The sequence below is a fragment of the Halyomorpha halys genome, unplaced genomic scaffold, assembly GCF_000696795.3.
Source record: "Halyomorpha halys isolate HHAL.00 unplaced genomic scaffold, Hhal_1.1 Scaffold1351.1, whole genome shotgun sequence".
In the NCBI taxonomy this organism is placed as follows: domain Eukaryota; kingdom Metazoa; phylum Arthropoda; class Insecta; order Hemiptera; family Pentatomidae; genus Halyomorpha; species Halyomorpha halys.
In genome coordinates, this window is record NW_027116421.1 from 195,257 (window position 1) to 218,197 (window position 22,941).

Here is a 22,941-nt window from a genome sequence, read left to right on the forward strand (position 1 = left end):
TATATTCTACATCATCAGAAAATAATAAATTATCCTGTTGCAAAAGGTTAGCGGATTCAAAAATAAAACTACTAACTGAACTACAAAAAACAACAGACTAGTAATAAGATATACTTTGCATCATTTCTACAAAGCAACATTTTGGTAGTCAGTAATTACAATAACAATATATCCTTCATTATAAAAATATTGAAATAATTTAAAAGTATTAATTCTGTCGTCGACTAAGCTGACATTTAATTAGAAAAAATAATCTGACACACAAAATTTTAATTACTTTAAGTTGAACGTTCTTCAAAGAATTCAGGAGAACAAGAGTTACTTCTTTTATAAAGTAAAAAAATTATAATGGATATATATTCAAGTCTTACTATAAGAATTAAAAAAAGTACATATTTTTTACACAGCCATTTTTAATGACAATTCCAATTTACATTGGAACTATATTTTTTGCTTATCATTGATTCAAGATATTTTAAAATGCTAAACTACAAAATTACTCATGTATATATACTTAAAATATGTCAGTCTTTTGCCAAATTTCAGTTGGAATAAATGTCAAATGATTACTCCTAGTAAAGAAAAATTATTACTTTTAACACTACTTCCAATGATATTTGGAAATTGTTAATACACTCAACAATCTAAAAAACATATATTAAATATAGCACCAGCATTAATACAGATAATTTACATTTGATTATGTATAAGAAAAAATGTTACCAGTTCCTTAACAATGTATCAGTCTTTAAAAATAAGATAACAATTTTTTATCGTTTGAAAACTTAAATATGAGAAAAATTATTTCATTTGAATAGAAGAATGAACTATTCAAATTCTAAAACAAATATAGAACTGATAATCCAACACTTTAAATAAAACATTAGTATTTTTTTATTCATTCAATAAATAATTTAACAATCATTAAGGTAATCATAATTAATAAATACACATATTTTTTTTTTTTTTTACAAATAAAACATAAGTAACAGTAAATACTTTGATTCAACAATAATATAATAAATAGGTAACTACAATATTCTCAACAAGAATCCTCTGCAAGGTTATTTCGAGTTCATTGTGTACAAGAGAACTTTCTAGTTGGTAAAAGAAGAAGTAGGAAGAACACCAAACATGTTTGTGGGCCTGTGAACAGCCACAACATGTTTAGCCACATTAGCCTTCCAGTGTGACTTGTATGAACAAATGTAGCAAGAAAACCTTGGCGCCTTCCCACAAACCCATTTACGATGCAGTGAAAAATTTGATGAATGCTTGAATACACGACCACATTGGCAACGATAACCTAAAAAAAGATCAAATATTGATGTTTCAGGACCTGCATTTCAATGTTAGTTCATATTCATTTTTCAATTTAATAAATAACAGAAAAATAAAAATATAATAATACAATTTTCCCTTAGATGAAATCTATTCAATTTCTCTCCCCTCTTGGAAGGTTTTTTTTTTGCATAAATTATTACAATAAACTATATCATTTTTATAGTTCTTCTCTAAAAAGAAATTAAATCTTATAAGAAACAGTAAATTGCTTCAGTAATCTTTGGTTTAATTATTTAAGAACTAGAATTAAAGGAAAGGTGAAAATAAAATAAAACAAATTTAGTAACAGAACCTTATTTTATACAAAGCAGATCTAGTGATCAGCATAATACAAAAAACTTGAGTAATTTTTATTAAAGCAGATCTAGTGATCAGCATAATACAAAAAACTTGAGTAATTTTTATTAAAGCAGATCTAGTGATCAGCATAATACAAAAAACTTGAGTAATTTTTATTAAGTATAACATATTCCAATACAATGCTTAAATTTTTATTTATAAATATTACAGATACAAACATTTTTAACTCATCTTTTTTTTTTTCAATCTGTAATAAATACCCGGCTGTCTTAACAGGAAACATTGATATGAGATCTTCAACATAAATTACAAAATAATCATAATTAGTAGCATCAAAGACATAAATACTTACCACTTATGAAACCAATTTATAAATGTTCGAAAAGTAAAATGCCACAAAATAAATATGAAAAGAAACTTTTCAAAAACAGAATTTTACTAAGAGAGTTCTATGAAAATTCATGATAAATGTACAAGGATGTAACATGTGAGTCTTCATTTCAATTATAAAATTTAAATCAAAATCAGACCAAATGTTGCTAACAATGTCTAGATTTATATCTTGAATAAACTCAATACCTTGATTTTTCAATTTTTTTTTTTAACAAATTACTTTACATTACTATAATTAATTGAAGTAAAGTATTTAATAGGGTGTAGTGAAGAGCTACTCCTAGAGAAATCATTCTTTACTAAGAAATTTACAGTTTCACTACAATATTTCGGGGCTCAACTTCAGGTTTACTGTAATTAAAAAAAAGTTTATTATTGGTACTTGCATGGACTTGGCTAATAACATTACAATATTTCTAAAATTACCCAGCACTCCCGTATGGGAAATTCAAATCATAGAAAAGACATTCAAATATCATTAATTTTATTTAGCTCGAAATAGCACATTTTGGGCTAAATTTTAATTTTTGGAGGACAAAATTTAATGCTTGAACTAAATTCTTCATATTATACACTTACATCTGTATATAATATTTATTGATTTTATTTTTTTTTTCCTCATTTAATTTATAGATTAAAATTGACAAATTTGAGCTAAAGCAATTTATTGATTAACAAATGGAGAGTCAAATTCAACAAAAAAAGAAAAAAAAAAGATGAAGAAGAAAACACAAGTGAAGACTACTCCTTTTATGGTACCTATGAAAAAAATCTCTCTAAAATAAGCTTGTTTTAGAAAACTTTCAGTGCTTTTCATTTTTTCTTTTTATATTATTAGTTATATTGCATATGTACCCTATTTTCAATAAAAATCTATTGGTCCGATCAATATGAATACATCCATACATTTTTAATTTTAAAAAACTTCCATTGAACATGTTTATCCATTCAAAAAAAAAAATTTGAATAATTAAATCTTTTGTTTTTATGAATAAATATGTTTAATGGAAATCGATAGATAAAATAGGTATCATAATTGTTATAATAATAGAATAAATTAGGAGAGGTATAGCGTAATATAAATATCATGATCCGAAATAAGACTACAAAGGTAGGTAAATTTAAAAATATTATATTGAAAATATAATCCTCAATAGCAAAATCAATGTAAATACTAATAATAAGAAACTTTTTTGTAATTACAGTAAACCTGAAGATTGGATAATTGGCTTCAAAACATGGTCTTTAAAGTGAAAATTTCTCAACAAAGAATAAAATATCAAAGAAGAGGATCTCCACTTAAAAGTGGATAGAAAATTAAATGATGAAATAAAATCTTCCAGCCAAAATTGTATTTATATAATATATAAAATATTTTCAGGGCTGTGGTCAAGAAGGAAGAAAAAATAGTAAATTAACTGTTTATTTATTTTTTGCCAACGTTTTGACCCATGAAGTAGGTCTTTATCAGGACTGTAGGTTGGAGGTGTAAAGAAAGACCCCTCATTATCATTATCATGCATTCTTTTGTCATTATCAACTGTCAGTTGAGGGGACTTTGTTTACACCTCAGTCCTACAGCCCTGATGAAGACCTACATGGAGGGTTGGAACGATGGCTGAAAATAAATAAATAGTTGATAACTATCTTTTGTTCCTTCCTGACCATCTCCTTCTAACCAAAATAGTTAATTTAAAATAAAGTAATTTACTGAAAAGTCCTCACTGATAAGGTCCAAGTTAAATAGCCCGAAAAACAATTGTAAATTCTCTCATCTCTTCAACGAGCACATAAAATAAAATTTGATAATCCGCATAAAACTATAATATGGTACTTATTAAACATCATTAACATATCCTAGATTTGATTCCCATTCAATAAGTTAATAAATATAAAGTCAGAATCACACTCTCAGCTGTTATTTTGAATGAAGCACAAGAACAAAATAAAACAACATTTTATTATATTATCAATTTTGAAAAGCTACTGCCAGTTGGCAAGACAATGACTCTAGAAGTTGGCTCACTGAACTTGGTAGGTATTTTCATTCCTTCAGTAACTGAACTCCTATCATTTTAATAATTACATAGAAAATGTATTATAATTATTATTCGAAATGTTAATAATTCTTCCACAAAAAAACAGAATGAAAATTGAACACCAAATAAAAATGTTCAATCCAGTGAAGGTGGTAATGAAGTTAATTAATTTAAGTACCACTTCTATAGTTCTAAAACAAACTCTAGATCCAATTAGCCAGATATAAGGGGTATTCATGATCTTTAGTTTAACATGTTAAAGTGTGTTAAATGGAGAAATATTTTCTTCTCTTACCATGTTAATACGATATAACATATAACATGGTTGAGAGTCTGTTACTAGCTCTGTTAAATGGAGAATCATGCCACGGAACAGACCAGCTGAGCTTGTCACCATTTTATTTGTTGTCGTGTTGGGGGACTTACTCGCAGTTTGTGTTTTGTTTTTTCTTTTGTTTAGTGTTTTGGACTTTTTAAAAAAGACAATCAGTAGCCAAACTTTTACACTTTCACTTTTCACTTATTTTAGGCATGTTGTAATAAATTACTTTAATCAAAACTTACAAATAAACAATAACATAAAGTTTTGGAAGGAAAGGTTACTAAACAAGCTGCTCAGAAAATCTGCTAGGAGCTCTTATGGATTTGTCATTTAACACGACTTTAAATAGGGCTGCACACAATGCCATACTTATAACATTTAACATGGTAAAACATTTTATATTTAATGCAATATCATGAATACCCCTATTATTTTTGTATATTTCATGGTAAATGCATATGATTGCATATTTTGATTATTTCAACTTAAAAAATTGAGTATGTACCACTGCAATCCTTGAAGGGTCAGGGGTAGAGTACTTTGTAAGGAAGTACAGTTAGAAGACCAACGGTTGTGCAACAAGGTGAGATGGTCAGAACCTACCGAACCCACAGGGGTGACCCATGGCTATAGTGAAACAGAAAATAGTTATCTGCCACAGCCGGATTCGAACCAGGTTTCTTGGAGTTAGTAGCAACAATGCCTTAACACTGAGCTATCCCCACCCTATTTTAATTAAATAAACAAAAAAAAATTAAAATGTCACATTTGATTAGAAATTTTTGTTTACAATCATAGATTTATTTTAATGAAGGAAAAAATAAATAAATCAAGGAGCTGCCTTCATTAATTGACTTCTTAGAATATGGATTTTTTTTTCATTTCCCACGCTCCACCTCCCCTGATAGATCCTTTTAAACAACTCACTAAGTTTTCAAGTTTTTCAAGTGGTAATATTTATTTTTATTTAAAATTACAAAATTAATGATATTATTTTCTTCAAAGATTAAATTTTGGATTTAAAATAGATGGAAATTTTTAATATCAAGAGCGTAGACAAAGTGCATAAAATAATGGATAATACAATATTATGGAATTATTTCACTAACATTAGCACTCTTTTTAGTTTTAGCTAATGCAACTAAAACTATTCCATAAAATAAGTTTATAGTTAAAGCAATATAAAGAGGACGACTGAAACCTTTACCTATACTAAACAGTAATTCCTCTAAATCCTCAGCAACTATTTTTTTACTAAATAACAAGAGTTATCATTTTAATTCAAATAAAAATTGAATTATGCATGTTTTAATTAAGATGATAATTCCTATTTTATGATTGAGAAATGACTTATATCTTTTAAAACTTTCAGTACCTATAATATAATTAAAATTAATTAAAAACATAGCTTGTACTATGAAGAACTAATAAATATTATGCTAAAAAATTAAATAGTAAGTTAATGTCTCCAAACAAGTTTAATAAATAAGCAGAGTGATAATAAGTCTTAATTATAACATGAAATTTTATTTGGTGTGGTCTACAAAGAGAAATGCTAAATTAGTCAAAAGCATCTATTAATACATAAGGGTAACATTTCATAAAGAGAGTATAAGACCATTTATGAGCAATAAAACTTTATTCACAAAATTTAATTAAATGTAATTTGTACTAAGAACATTCTCAAGAGGTAAAGTTAAATTACATTCTTTTTAAACACAAAAGAAACAAAAAATCAATATTAGATTAATAGTAACCAAAAATACTTTATTTATTTCTCATTTTAATTTTATACTAACAAAGAGGTCAGTCGTTTTTAGAAAATAATTTACAAAAAAAAAAAAGGATTAATTGTCAATAGGAAATAAGACTTATTGTATCCTATTAGAGATTATTATTATTCGGTTTGGCCAAAATAATCTGATGTTTTACAAAGCAATGTAGCTTTAAATCACCAAACCTATGGCACTTGTAGGTGCACTTTTCACATTTAATGGCAGGTTCTTTATTGCACTGAACCCTCTGATGATATCTAAGATTGTATCTATATTTGTAAAGCCTCCCACAGTTTGAGCATTGGAAAAGACCTGAAAATAAACATTTATTCAAGGCTCGATAAAGGATGTAATGAACCACATGAGAACATATCCAAATATTTTCTAATAAGAGCTAAAAATATAGTCAACCAAATAAAATCATTTCAACACAATGACCAATGGCTATACTTAAACTTTGAAAAAAAAAAATGTAAATTTGCAGAGGAAAATAAAATTTAACAATGAAACAAAAATAACTTGCAAATTGAAACAAAACAAATCAGACAGATCTGCAACATTTTAAAAATTAAGTATTTTACTTTAATTAATACAAGATAATATTAGGACAATGCTTTCACAAAATAAAATTATATTGTATATATAATAACGAAATCATACTTAATATAACTTTTCAACAAAGTGAAGAACGTGAACAAAGTAATTATTCAATTAGTTTTAAGATACTAGATTTTTGAAAGTGATTATTAATTATAAAATTTAAAAATAACTATTGTTAATCACGAAAAAATTAAGAACACTCAAATTCGGTATTGTATACCAAATATGTGGCATCGCTGTTTTGTAATAGCAAGTAAATAATGGTTGGACCAATAACCTGTCTATTAGTTTAAATAATAAAACTAAATCACACTAGTCACAATCTGGGAACTAAAATCTGGCAATAAATACATAGTAAGAAAAGATATGGTATTTATATTTTATTCAAAATATAGTGATGGAAATAAATAATTACATAACCTCTCTGAACACTAGGTTAATTAATTTTTTTTTTACACCAATTAAAGATAAAGCCTTTAAGTACAATTTAAATTAAATTTCAAAATTGGAATGAAGGTAGGTAGCATCTTTTTAGGTAATTTTATTTGAATAAAAGTTGTTTAGATGAAATATTGTTAATATACTGTTCACAGTATCTATAAGAAGATTAAAGCTATGAGTCAGTAATAATTATTACTTTAATATACACAAATTAGTTACTAATATTAATTCAAATAATAATTAGTTAAAGGTTACTGTAAAATAAAATAATAAGAATAAAAAAATATTATTTAGAAATTAAGACTTTTAAATTCATTTTCAAAATAATTCGGATGCTTAGAGAATATGTGAAGAGTGACTCGACTGGCACGTGTCGTTCTGTGCTGACAGACAGGGCATTTGTAAGGTGGTAATTTGTTGCACTCCTTTTTGTAATGTTGAATCATGTTTTTCTTGTGCTTGTAACAACGATCACAAGAGGGACATTTGAATCCATCTAAAAAGCATTAATTAATCAATCTATAATATTTACAAGGCAAATTGATATAATTAACTAAACTTATGCAGTCTTTATTTCTTTAATTTTTTACTTACCTAATTATTTGATAAATAGACTTAAAATATTTGTGCTGATCAAAAAGGAGACAGATAATTTGAATACTTTATCTATTCAAAATTGATAAACATTAAACTTAAAAAGTCTAGTTGTCATCAGTAAAAATACAATTAATATTTATTAATTTATGAAAATAAAACAAAAAATTATGCAAAATATATTTGAAATAATCAATAAGAAAAATACATCAATTTAATTTTAAAAATAATACATAGTAATTTCATTCTTCATTACATAAATCATCTCCTGACCTTCCAACTCTAGTTGTACATAACGTCAAATAAAATTAATATTTTACAAAATAATTAACAACATAGAAATTTTAATAATTATTATAATTTAAAAAAGTAACAAGATTGAAAATGAGTTCAAAAATACTTTGATTTTCATAATTAATCATCGTCAGATTGCATAAGCATATATAGTGTTTATTTTTCATGTAGATCAAATTACCATATATCTGCAATAGTTTTGCTTGCTCGAGCTTATTTTATAAGAAAGATGTAGTTAGGATGAAGTCACTGCACAATATTAAATAACACATTTTTAAAGGTAATACATTTTCAACAAACACAGGTAGAAAAATTATTTTATTTCCAATTTTTTTTTGGAATTTATTCAGTAAAAATAATTAATAAAGTCTTAGAAATCCATAATATACCTATATGGTAAAGGTATAAATAAGAGAAGATAAACTAATATAATTTGTATTCGATTAATGCTTATTTCTAAATAAATATTAATTAAAAGAACAATAATTTCAATTGATGTGAAACTTTAATATGATGAAAAGGATAAAAAATAATACAGTAAAACTGAAAGTGAGCAATTTCTAACTAGAAAACATGACCATATTTACTGAGCAGCTACAGGAACATACACAGAAAGAAGCAACCCAGGCTTGTGTACACAACAATGTACAATCGAGTAAATTTCAAAGGGTCACAACAAATTGTTTTAATCAATAAATGAGTGGGTGAGAATCTAAAGGGTACAACTGAAATTTTTGTAATACGATTTTTTTTTAATCACTTATGCATTTCTGAACTAAATTTATATTTCAGCTTTGACGAACTTATCAATAATCATGTGGTTATTGATTATATCACAATTTGACAATATGAAGCATTAATTTAGTCCAGGCACAGAATGATGGAAAAAAAAATTCATTTTACAAAATTACTACTTGTACCAGTTGGCTTCTCACCCTCTCATTTGTTAATTAAAATACTTTGTTGCGACCTCATTCAAATACAATTAAACATTCATACTACAATCTATTCTCAAACCTATTTCGCTGTAGCACCCTTTTCAGACTAAAAAAAATTCACGGCAATCATGTCTGAGCTGAAAATTTTGCATCACCCTTGTCGGACTAAAAAAAATTATGATATAATTATCCTAATAGCAGAAATTAAAATTAAAAGCTCGAACATTTATTAAAACACAAAATATCCAAAGTGCATTATGTATAGCATGCATTTTTAACAGTAGGTAAACATTAATAATAAAAAAAATAAATAAATAAAAGCACAACTACAGCCCATATGGATGTTGCCATTTTAAACAAATGGATTCTACTTCTTTACTGCAAAAATTAATTATTATTTCCCATGGTAGCATGGCATTTGTTCATGGCACCCCTGGCATACACTTGTGGCATACCAGGGTACTGTGGCATCCAGTTTGGTAACCACTGGTCAATAGGACACCTAATAGTTGCCTAATAATTAACAGATATAAATGCTACATATTTATATACAGAATAATGAGACTAGAATTCTGAAGTATCCACTTCACAAAAATTTGAGGGTTTTCATCATATTAAAACATCTAAAAAAATAGTTTTTTCGTCACAGAAAATATTTGGATAATAAAGGAATTTTACAAAATAATTAAATCAACTTGAAGGTATGTTTTAGTAAATTCATTGATTTAATTTGGTTTTTAAACTTAGAGGACTTACTTCCGATTCAAGGTGCATAAGTGAGTTCATTACTAGTGACACCCATCCAAACCCAATTCTACTAAATCAGTTTTAACGCAATCCTCTCATCTACGTTTCGTCTACCCGTCAGTCGTTCACCCGTCAAGCCTTACACGCCGCAATGCCTTTACTTCAGCGTCGTGTAGTCTTCTCTGTGTGTGAATTCTCCCGTTAATTCATCCTTTTTAGTTCTGAATATTTTACATAATTCTTTATTTTCGAAAACCTTAAGGCGCTATTCATCCCTTACTGTAAGAGGCCAAGTCTCGCATCCATAAAGAACAGTGGGAAGGATAATAGTTTGGTAAAGTTTAATTTTAAAGTTTTTCTAAAGAAGGCGCGAGCTAAGCAGTTTCGAAACTAAAAACTAATAAGCATTCCCTGCCTTCAACCTCGCTTTTATTTTCTCATCAATCTCGTGTTTTCTAATTACCGTAGAACATAAATACTTCAACTTATCTACCAGTTCAAACGCATTTGCTCCTATATCTTATTACCAAAATTGCTCCAGTTTCTACTGCTAACCATATATTTTGTTTTATCCGTATTTATTTCAAGTATCCTTTTCCTCACCCAATAATACCAAATCATCAGCATACCTAAGCACCGGTATTATACCTCCCAAAGTTAAACCCTTTTCGGTATTCATCACACTTTTAATAACGTAATCTAGCGCTAGATTAAATCATATAAGTGATAAATAATCGCCTTGTTTTAAACCAGACCGAACCATGAATTTCTCAGAAAAATGATTACCGATTCATACTTTATTAAACGTTTTGGTCATGCACATTCGTTTACTAACTTCTTTGGTATTCACTGTTCAATCAGAATATTATACAGCTTCTGGCGGTCAATAGAATCGAAAACCTTTTTGAAATCTAGATAAAGGAGGTGATGAACTTCCCCATTATATTCCAACTTTTTCTGTAATATTTGACGCAATGAAAAAATTTGATAATAGTTGAACGAATTCATCTAAAACCACATTGATAATTTCGTCAGCGTGTTCGTGATTTGACTAGTTAAGATTAACGTAAATATTTTATAACATAGAGGAAGGAGTGAGTTTCTTCGATAGTTATTACAAACTGTCGTCAAAAAAAAAAATTAACTGATACAAGTGCAAAGCGAACCTCGTGTCCGACCATCACAGGTTCAGGGGAATCGATCTATGAAGGAAAAGTTTTATGGACATACCTTAAGTTTATAGAAACTTAAACTAAGCCTTTCGGAGAAGAGTACAACAAAAAAAGAAAAAAAAAAGTTTTAAAAAGATACACATTATAGATTTTTAATTTGACAACCTTTTGATGGAAATTCTAATGGATAAAAGTTTATCATGAAAATAAGATATGATCGAAATTTTTTTTTACAGAAGAGACCAAAACTTAATCAGTTGGAAAGAAATTATTTTAAGGATGAATAAGAGAATAAATAAATGCTACCACAAACAACAAATATTTTATACAAAGACCAAATTACTTAGCAATCAAATACTGTGATATAATCTCAATTTATCCTTCCTAAAATATGCTGAGGTTTTATTAACAGTTATCAAACAATAATAAAGTTAATAAAAGAAACTGACCGACACTAAGTAAGCAGTAGTGAGTTGGACTAGAAAGGTATGAAATATCAACCTTCATTGAACACTTAGCTATGGCAATTCATCAACAAAAAAAGTCCCTAATGGGTAGAATCTATTTATAGAGAGATGGAGAAGAGAATATCTCTTTATGACTGAAATGAATGTCATCATTTACAATGAGTCGCAGAAAAGTTGTATTATTAGCATTATTCCAACCAAAGAGTAACCTCATTTTCTATTAATTCCTACCAAAAGTACGAAAACGGACAACAACTTGGTTGGAAATTTGCCAACAAAATACTAATTGTTTTAATCACTTCTTCTTACAAAGTTTTTTTTAAGAACAGAAGCAAGTTAAGATGAAAAGTTTTTGTAATCGTCAAAAAAATTATCTGAATTCATAAATTTTTTTATTAATTTGTTGGTAAATTATTTAGAAAATAATAACAGATAAGTTCAATTCATCTTTTTCTAGAATCAACTAAAAAAAAATCTCTATCGTATTAACAAAAACATTAAAAATTACTTGATAACATAATTTGTTTTTTTAGAAAAACTGATCTTTTAAAAGCTCAAACTAAATGCAATTCAAAATTATTATAAAATTAAAAAAAACATTAATGGTTCTTTACTTCATATTTGCAAGAGCAGTTAAAAAATTAAAGCAAATTGCTTTTAAAATAAATTTAAAATAGAAGTATCCAATTAATATTGAATAGAAATAATAATTTCATCGGATGAGGGGTCACAAAGGATTGCATAATTGACTGAGAATAAGTAATATCTTTTCTCGGTTTGACTTTATACTGATTCTCACTGAATTACCAGGAGAATAGTCTTGGAGAAATGGATCTCTGAAGAAACTATAACCAACCTCATTCATAACTTAATGTTTCATTCTTCCCAACTAAAGGTGGCTTTTACAGAATGATGTGGATGTTGATAATACAATCTCTGAAGTTAAGCAGCAACGATACTACAAGGAGCTGAAAACAGTTTCAGCCGGTTAGGTCCATGAATAGACATATTCAACCAGAGCTGAAGGTCACTCTTAGACCAGAAGAACAGTGAGGAATCAACCAATCAAAAGACTACAGATATTGCAGGAACTTAAGAAATGTGCTACTGACCTTTGTTGTTTAAAAATTGACAGAGATTTTACGCATAGCTATTCATAATGAGAAGTACAGAGGAGTAGATTAAATGGTAAAGACTGTGAATTAAACCAATGAAGACAAGGTTCAAAAATATTCATTGCTCTGGGAAATAAAATATTTCATTTGGGCAAATCAAATAAAATAATTTCTCTCGAGAACCAAAATGTATAGGATAAAATGTAAAAGAATAAGGAGGAAAACTAGTTTCTAAAAATAATATTTATAGATTTTTACAAAGATTTGAGAGACCTTAACATATGCTAAGCAGTAAATTGAAACTGGCAGTGTAGGACTCCAACGGGAGTCTTGGGCCAACATAAGAAAAGAAAAAAAAAATTGAAACTGAGTTTTTGCTTTGATGCACTCTCTCCCTTCCCTCCCCACAAAAGCTTTATCTCCTCGATTTAATACTCATTCAAATATTCTTACATAAAATAACTAGAAAAATATAAATTTCTTGTTTGAGACTGGTAAGGTTTATCAACTATAATAAAATGTATCCATATAGTCTCAACTTCTTTACTGATTCACTTAAAACTCCAACGTTTCGGGCAATCTGGTCAGTCTCAAGGACATGAACTTTGGATAAGTTTATTGATAGTAATTTAACAAAAAGTGCAAGTAAAGACAATTATAATAAGTGAATTAATAAACAAAAATATAGGTTAAACTGAATAAAATTTTATTTTACAAAGATATAATAGTTTTCAACCTTTTTGTTGACTTATGTTGATAAGGAAATAATAAATTATATGGAATTTTGATAAAAGCATGTATTAAATATATAAATATACCTATGTAGGAATCTATATTCATAAAAAGAGTAAAAAACTATAGGTGATAAAACTTTATTCACAAAACTTTTAATAAACGTAATTTGTACTAGGAACATTGTTAAGAGCCAAACTCCAAATAACATTTTATTTTAAACAAGATAAAAACAAAAAATCAATGTTAGATAGATATTAACCAAATACACTTTATTTCTTATTTACACTTTTTTCTTATAACAAATTTTACACTTTGTTTCTTTCTTACATTTCCATTATAAACTAAAAATCTGGTAAATTGTTCGCTCAGAAAATAATGTACACATAAAAATAAAATAATCCATGGATAAATTGTCATTACGAACAATAACATTTTTCATATCCTATAAGAGATCATTATTAGGTTTGGCCAAAATAATCTGATGTTTTATAAAGCTATGTCGCTTTAAGTCACCAAACCTATGGCACTTGTAGGTGCACTTTTCGCATTTAATGGCAGGTTCTTTATTGCACTGAACCCTCTGATGATATCTAAGATTGTATATATATTTGTAATACCTCCCACAGTTCGAGCATTGGAAAGGACCTGAAAATAAACATTTATTCAAGGCTCGATAAATGAGGAAATGAACCGTATAAGAACATATCGAGATATTTTCTATTAAGTGTTAAAAGTACAAGCAACCAAAGATGTGTATATGTATTTCAAAACAATGGCTAAACACTAAGTTAGCAAAAAAAAAAAAATGTGAAACTGACGGAGGACAAGGTGAATTCGAGTTCATGTGTGATGTACAATGTAACAATAAAACTAATTACAGACATATTGAAACAAAACAAAGGAGAGACCAATGGAACATTTAAAAACCAGATATCATAGTTTATTAATATAAAATAATATTATGTAAGCTAAGAGAAGAGTACTAAAATATTTATTTTTGGCTCATATGAGGTCATACTGCTAATTATTTGAATGAGGGTAAGACAAATAAATATAATCAGTAAGATTTAATTAAAATAAAATATTTTTATATCCAAGGTTTAAGGAAAGAAATGTTAACAGAAAAACAAGAATAAGTGATATCCATACCTAAATATTAATTTTTGTTTGCTTTTTAGGATATCAATAATACTAATGGACAATTAGAATAATAGACTTTTCATTTATAAAATATTAAATGTTGTACTAATAGTCCTAACTCTTCTGATACTTTTATCTCAAAAGTTTTGGAGTTAATTTGAAAATTTGCTCTTTTTTATTTCTTAGGGTACTGATCATAAATTTCAAGTTTGTAACCAAGAATTTTCTCTGAAAATGCAAATAAAATTGTAAAAAATGCACAGAAATTAATTTTTTTTTTTCAGTTTTTATCTTCTAGATGCAAATTCGTTTCTTCTTTTAAGCAACATCAACCTATAATAAATTAAGCAAGAGTAAATTCTTTACACTTCTTACTCTATAATGTTTTTGCCCATGGCATTGTTTAATAGCAAGCACTCTTTTAAGATTAGTGGTGCATTGAAATGAGGACCTGAAATGGATCTCAGCGGAAAGTTTTGGAGTATACTTGAAAATTCTGTTGAGTACTCATTGTGAATTTCAATCTTTTGAACAAAATTGTTTCCCGGATGAATGAAAAAAACAAAATTAGTATTTATATAAATTGAAAATCATATATTGTTTTATATATCATTTTATACTAAATTAAATAATAGAAAATTGCTAATAATTTTCATCTGATTTTTTTGGTTTAGGTTGAGACGAAATGAATTTATGCCAAGTTTTAGACAGTTTTAAAAATTGTTTGTACGTATTTTTTGGAATACTGATTACGAATTCCAACTGTTTGCCAATGTTTTCTTCAGGTACCTATTTCTCGTCTCAATTTGACCGATTTTTCATTAGGTTTCGGTTCGAGCTCATATCAACTGAACAAAACGAATCAAAATTATAGATAGTTGATAGTTTTCGCATCTTAAATTTCTTATAAATCGACAGAACAATATATAGCTTTAAAGTTGTCAGAAGAAAATATATTAATATTGCTTTTTTTCTAATAATTTGGGAAAATATTTGAAAGTTCAGGTAATTACAAGTTCAAATTAATGAGCAATACACAAATTTGCTTCTTTAAAACTTTCATTGCTTCAAAACGAAGATCCGGACAAGAAAAATTTATTGAGAAAAAATTTAAATAATTTTTTATTGTAATTTACAACTATATAAAAATATACACAAGTAAATATGCTGTAAGTGATATAATGACATGACACAAACATGAGGAGAAGCTACCCATTGATAGAACTCCAATAACGTTCCTAGAGGAGATCACGAGGCCATTTTCTTTTCAGACGCGTATGAGGGTTATTAGGCAAAGAAGAAGAAACCAGGTTAGACACATATGGAATATTGAGGCCCTGATGGATGACTTGATTTGTGACAAAGTAAGGAGCATTAAGGATTTTGGACTGTAAGGATTGGATTCGGGAGGAACTCGATGGTTTAGTGGAGCCCCAAAGCTAAAATCCGTATTCCAGATAGGCATGGAAATAGTCATTTAGATCAGTCTTTTGTAATGGATTTGAAATTTAGACCGTCCATCTAGTAAATGTTGTAATAGTTGGAATCGACGAGTAGTTTCCTGTCTTTTCAGTCTTGTATGAGGATTCCATGTCAGTCATTTATTCAGATGTAGTCCTAAGTAACGGATCTGTTCGACAGGAATAAGTGGGGTATTATTAAAGGATACTCTGGGGCAGGATGTCACTAGTTTACGACGAAGGGTAAATGTGATTTGGTGGGATTTATTGGAATTTATTTTAATCCTCCAGTTTTGGCACCATTCTTTCAAACTATTTAAATTTGTTTAATTTTTAGTTTTTAGCTAATATGGCTAAAACTACAATATTTTCACGCTATGGACGAAAAACTTATAGAAGATTTATTTGTTGAGTTTTTTGTAATATTTCGTAAAAGAAATGGAGTTTACAAACTTGAAATTCCTTATTACCATATTAAAAAGCTTAAATGAGCAAAATTTTGGAAACGTTTCGAAAACTTCCCATCAGTACGTCTATTTGGTTTCAAGTTGATTGGACTATAAAAATAATAATAGGTCTAACTGTTGAAAGGCCTATCTTAACATGTTTTGGGTAGGAAAAACAAAAAATAAAATTTAAATACCAATCATTTTATAATCTTTATCAATGCGAAATATACAAATATATTTTACAATAAAACTATGCAGTCAGTACCGATTCAGTTATAACTTTACTCTTTAACAGGTATATATATATTTTAAAAAACCACGTCCGAGGCCGGCAATAACCTGAATTCAAAATGCCAAAATCGGGCTCTAACATAGCTCCTCTATTCAAGAGATATGAAAAAATATATTTTGTCTTGGGCATGACATCAACGAATGTTATCAACTTTAATTTTATAGAACTGGTAGTATAAAGGAACCCCAATGCGGACAGCCATCATTCAAAAGCAACACTAACATGATCACGAAAACAAAACAAACCCCTAATTTTTTTCAGTTTTTACTGACGCTTTATAGACACATCGAACAGTTAGGATCTTGTGCTGTATCTCTTTCAATTCATGATAAACCGAAAGCTTGTTAAAGTATCATTTAGAAATTTTCCTAGAAGCATAAAGTGAAAAGCACTCGCAGCCTCCCCTACATTTAAAATTTTTAATGATAGGTTTCTAAAATTTTCTCGATAATCCATCATAAGTGAGCTCTAGCGGCAGTAACCGAAAACAAGGCGTCAGTGTTCGGGTTTTTTTTTTTTTTTTGTTAATAGTTTTAAAAAGATCCCTATAAGATCAATCTGAACGTTCATGTTAGGTTGTACTGTCATTCTGACTGACAATGCAGGGATCTCTTAAAAACTATAAATAACAAAACACTAGCGCCTTGTTTTCGGTTACTCCCGCTAGAGCTCACTTATAATTTTCAGGAAGGTTATTCGACAATATGCATCTACAAACAAGAAAATGAAATTTGTATTTCAATATGAAAACATTGGATGTATTTGAGTTTAAATCTTTAATTGACTCGATTCAAATCGCATAGGTTACCTGTGTTCCTTGGTAGGAATTTGAATAAAAACTTTTTCACGATAATGTTTCGCGTTATTTAAGAATATTTTTTTTCGTTTACTACCGAATTTTAAAAGTACAGAACACTATAGGGGCCGAAAATAAATAACTCGCTTTAAATTTGTCCACGTTCGTTTTCTTGAAACATATTTTTAAAACACGGCATTACACAACTCTTTCATTTACTAACCTACTTACGTCCTTAGGTTTTGGGTAGTTGCCGTACGAATCGATTAATCTATTTTTCTTCTTTAGTTATTCATAAAATTCTTTTATTTTTTTTTTATCCATTGTACACTATTACTAGTCTACTTCCATGAGGACAAAACATGGTCTGGTAGGTCGATTTTGGCGAACAAGTTGCTGTCACATCCCACCTTAATATACAATTTCAGTTTCCTACATTTCGTTTTTTAGGGTACGCTGTTCACAAACGTACCATTTTGCGATATTAGGTTTTTTGGATTCGGGGGACCTCAAAACATGCATTTTTATAGAAAATCGACTTCGAAATTATTCACGATCATAATACTTTTCCTTATTATATATTCCATATATAGGTAAATGAAAGTAAAAAAAAATGAGAATCACATATCAGCAAAAGTTTAAATATATCTATATCTATAACGTGGTACTTACGATACCATTAAAGCCAGTCTTACTTGCTTGAGCTATACAAATAGTAATTCTTGCAGTAACATCTTCCATTGGGTTATTTTTTTTACCGTGGGGTCTAAATATTGTAAAACGAATGAACAGGTGTTTAATTACAATAACCATATTTTAATATATATTATAAATTTGAATATTCGCCCTATAATTGTTTAATGAAACAGCTGTTGTTTCATGCTTATTCATCTGTTTTCTCTCTAGAAGATAATTGTAGAGTACTATGAAAGAATATAATAAAACTTCAATTTCTAAAGCAAACAAACAAGCAAGACTGAACTAGATAAAAAAAAAACTACTAGATACAGTGGCATCAATGCGTATTTATTTCAACGATGAAAGGAAAAGTAATTAATTTTGTATCAAATATGAACGCAGGCTTTGATTAATTAAAGTTTAATAAATTAAAAGTGGATTATAATAACGACAAAACAGAGAGAATATGTAAAAAATTTAATTTGATATCATTAGATTTTAATAACAATTGAATACTACAGAAGAAGAACGGCCTAACTCAGCTTTTTACAAATTTTTCAGGAAACTAAATATTCTAAAACAGTCCGAAAATGTTGTTAAGATTATTTTTTTTCTGATGAGATGTTAAGGGAATAATTTTGGAGTAGTTTTGAATGCATCTAAACCATTAAAAAAATATGGAGAAGATGATAATTAGTTTTCAACTATTTATTGTCCGACGTTTCGGCCCAGTTTGCAAGGCTTCATCAGGGCTGTTCAAGACGATAGGTTAAACAAACCAATGTTTGATTAACCTATCGTCTTGAACAGTCCTGAAGAAGTCGTGCAAAGTGGGGCGAAACGTCGGACAATGAATAGTTGAAAACTATTTTGTTCTTTTTGACCGCAACCTTGACCATCTTCTTCATATTTTAAATTATACGGCCAACTATTCATATATACATAAAAAAATATATCTCAGAGCATGAAAATGTAACTGAAGGTGTCAAAACTAATGTTTTACAGGGCGAAAACGACTTATAGAGGGTATAGGCTATCCACTTCTCTAGAACAATGTTGTTATGATGTCATTCCCACAAGGTTAAAAAAATTCACGAGAAGCAGAGCAATCCATGAAGAGCTCTAGCTATTATTTATAAATTATTAACGAATAATATTCATAATATTAATGAAGGCATGTGCCAACCCGTTTAGTACAAGAGCCGGGAAGAAAAAAGACAGTTATTTCACCCCAATTGTTTATTACTTTAATGAAAACTATCTATTATCACTAGTCAGAATTGACGAGTCTGCCAAGTATACATAGGTAGGATGAATAAAAAATGGCGACTGTTTCTTGTTAAAAAAAACTAATCTTTCATTCGGAGCTCTATATCTTTAAAACTACCCACAGCACTAGAAAACCTAAGAGAACGTTATTTAAGAAAGAGTAAATGTGTAAAAATATTAGTCCTAATAGAGCTATTTACGTTCTATAGTTCTCAAGATATAGCTTTTTAAAAAGCAACATTTCATAAAAATGTACTGAAAGATTAGTAGTTAGTGAATTTATTTTGAGAAATCTATGCTTCAAAAACCATACGACGTAAAAATGTCTATTAGCACTCAAATTAAAGCTAGTTAAATGTACTATAAGATAGTTTGTAACGTTTTTCTTTGCAGGAATAGTAGTTTTTATGATATTTAACAAAATAAATTCACAAAATGTTAATTTCTAGCAGTTCGGATATGTTGGATTTTTGAAAAAAATATATCTCTGGAACCATAAGACCTATAAATGTCTGCCAGCACTCAAAATGAAGGTTATTTAACTTACTATAGATTAGTATACGACACCTATCTTTTTAGGGATAGTAGTTTTTATGAAATTCCCATATGAATCTAAATTTTTCACATCAAAATTTGTCCGAACAACCATAAATCAATTCATTTTAGAAATTATCATGAAAACTTCTACGAAGGTTAACGTCATAAACTACTTTATAGTCCATTAAACAAGCTTTTATTTGAATGCTAATAGACATCTGTACGTCGAATGGTTTTTGAAATATAGATTTCTCAAAATAAATTCACCTACTGATCTTTCAGTACATTTTTTTATGAGATGTTGCTTTTAAAAAAGCTATACCTCGAAAACTATCGAACTTAAATAGCACTATTAGAGCTCATATATTAGCAAATTTACTCTACTTTAAATGATGTTCTCTTAGTTTTAAAGATATAGAGCTCTGAATGAAAAATTAATTTTTTTTAACGTTTTGAAACAGTCGCCTTTTCTGATTCCCCCTACCTATACTTGGCAGACTCATTAATTTTAGAAATAATACATAGTTTTCATTAAAGTAATCCGAAATTGGGGTGAAATAACTAATATTTTCACCTCAAGGGCTCTTGTACTAGTTGTTCAGGGCGATAGCAGTTCCTACAGGACCTGGAAGGGGACAAGGCAGCGTCTCTATTGATGGACATACTCGCTGAGGATAGGGGCTTTCAGAATCTCCAGCCTGAATCCGATTTCACCATTACCACTATCAGACCAAACCACCAAGCTCTCTTTTTTTTCTCGACTAGGCCAAAGCTCGTCCATTGGCTGTCTCGTTTCCTCTTTACCTTCTCTCATACCTCAGTTATAATGATAACACAGACGATTTGCTTAAAAACACACCTCACCTTCATATGTTTTGTCTGATCTATATCGAAGTCTTTCTGGTCAATACCACATTTTTCCCTACCAAATTAAGAATTTGAAGAACAGGATACTCTTTCTGAAAGAAGTTGGTGCGAGAAACTCGATAGTGGTGACATCAGCCTCGAGAGGAAAGAGGGTTGTGGAGGAAAATCATCATACACTGAGAAAGCACAGCAAGATTCAGTTAAGGGAGAGACTGGAAGAAAATTACTCGGGAATTGCCAATAGAACCAGGACTGTTCCAATCCATCATAAATCGTGTATAAATATCATAAATAAAAAGACAACGCCCCATGTTTTTTTGGAATTACGAAGGAGTAATTCATTCGATATTAAAACGATTACTGATATTTAAATTATTTAATAATATCGATATTAAAATCGATTCTAACATCTACATTGAAATATATACCTATATCATTAATAGAACAGATATTATTAAATGTATGTAATTTGATATTCAATTTTTCTTGTTTTTTTTTTTGTTTTTTTAATTTGTTATATGAATTAAAAATGTTATGTTTTTAAATGTAATTTGATATTATACTGTATCTATATTATGTAAAATATAATTTTCAAATATTATATTTCTGAATTTCGCACTATGGTTTTGTATAATAGTACACATTTTTTATTTAAATAAAGGTTTTCGCTAGTCAAATTTCAATATAGGTATTTCGATGTATCGGAAAAAGCTATCGGACAAAATATCGATAACTATATATTTCTTGATAAATATCGATATTTTGATCATTTCCAACATCTCTAAACCAGATTAACATCTGTTCCCAGCAGTGCCTGACTATCTTCTAGGAAAACCCACCAATCATCAAGAAGAGGTTCATAATGTAGTTTTACATTTATTCTATCTAAATCCAAAGAATAGTGTTAAGAAAGAATCGTAAAAATATCCTCGAAAGATAGAGGTGGGGTAGCCTTTGAAAATTGAGGGTTAGTATAAACATCATTCTTTGTAGACCTCACCAAGCATCCTAGCCAGGGGTAAAAAGGTCAAGCTTTCTGGCCTCATGCAAAATGTCAGGAGTAAATTGTACACCTGTACTTTTAATATTTAAAAAAAAAAAAAGTGCGAAAATAAAATTATTTTTGAATTAGAAAAAAAAAAAACTCAATTTTTATGAATGATACTATTTCAACAATAGATGGTCGAACCTGTCAGTGCTGCTGATAAGCCAGTCCATGTTAGAGCTACAAAACTTCATTTTAACTAGTTAAAATTTAGTAGAGAAAAAGATAAATTACGATATATAATTATGTGATTGATTACCTATAAGGAAGAAAAATTAATTAGACTCAATATGCTAAATTATCTTTATTCACTTTTTCACAATAACAAATATAATAAATAATATTTATTGATTAAAGATGAATAAAAATTAAAAAATTCCTGAAAATTAATTCACAAATTATTTTAAAGAAATAGAGAAAATACAAATAAAAGTAGTCAAGTAGAATTAATCTAGCAAATGGTTAAAATTCAGATATAATGTAGAAACAAAAATCTGTTGTTATAAGAAGAGTATCAAGGCATAACTATTATTAAGTTTAAAAAAAGAAAAGGTTCCCATAAAAAAAAAAAAAAAAAAAAAAAAAAGCTTCATCTATAAAGATAGTAATAGTTTTATATGAAGAAGACATTAGCATACATAAGTTTATTTTTAAGGATGAAGGGTTTAAAACATAACAAATTAATTGAGCTATTCATAAACATATATTTATGAATATATAAAAATCAAATTTATAAACAAATGTTTTAAAATCCACAATTATATAAATATATATGTTCTAAAAATACACCATGCAAATAAGTTAATAATATTATAATAAATACAAAAAATAATGTTTTCGACATTGTAACATTATAAAATAATTTATTTTAATCATGTTTACAAAGAGAAAGTTTAAAACATAAATAAATTAATTTACGATTACCAAGATTTGTTTTAGACTTGTTTTTAAATCATAATATTAAATCAAATACAAGAAATAAAAATAAGTAACAATCTTATAAGAGAAATATTACACACACACATACACATATATTATGGCATAGTGGTTTGTAACAATTGAAGGCATAAAAAACAGCGAAAAGCAATATATCTTTATAGAATTTACATTGCATCCATACCTATTTGAACCA

The 22,941-nt window shown here is 28.2% G+C and overlaps 1 long non-coding RNA gene across 1 annotated transcript; it reads right to left on the reverse strand.

The window, feature by feature from the left end:
- Window positions 1-7,484: 7,484 nt before the first annotated feature.
- LOC106689405 (uncharacterized) lies at window positions 7,485-18,405 on the reverse strand. The gene is made up of 2 exons (XR_001344440.2): window positions 18,086-18,405; window positions 7,485-7,710 (listed from the first exon to the last, which is right to left on the reverse strand). It is a non-coding gene; the product is annotated as an uncharacterized lncRNA (long non-coding RNA).
- Between the last annotated feature and the right edge of the window lie 4,536 nt (window positions 18,406-22,941).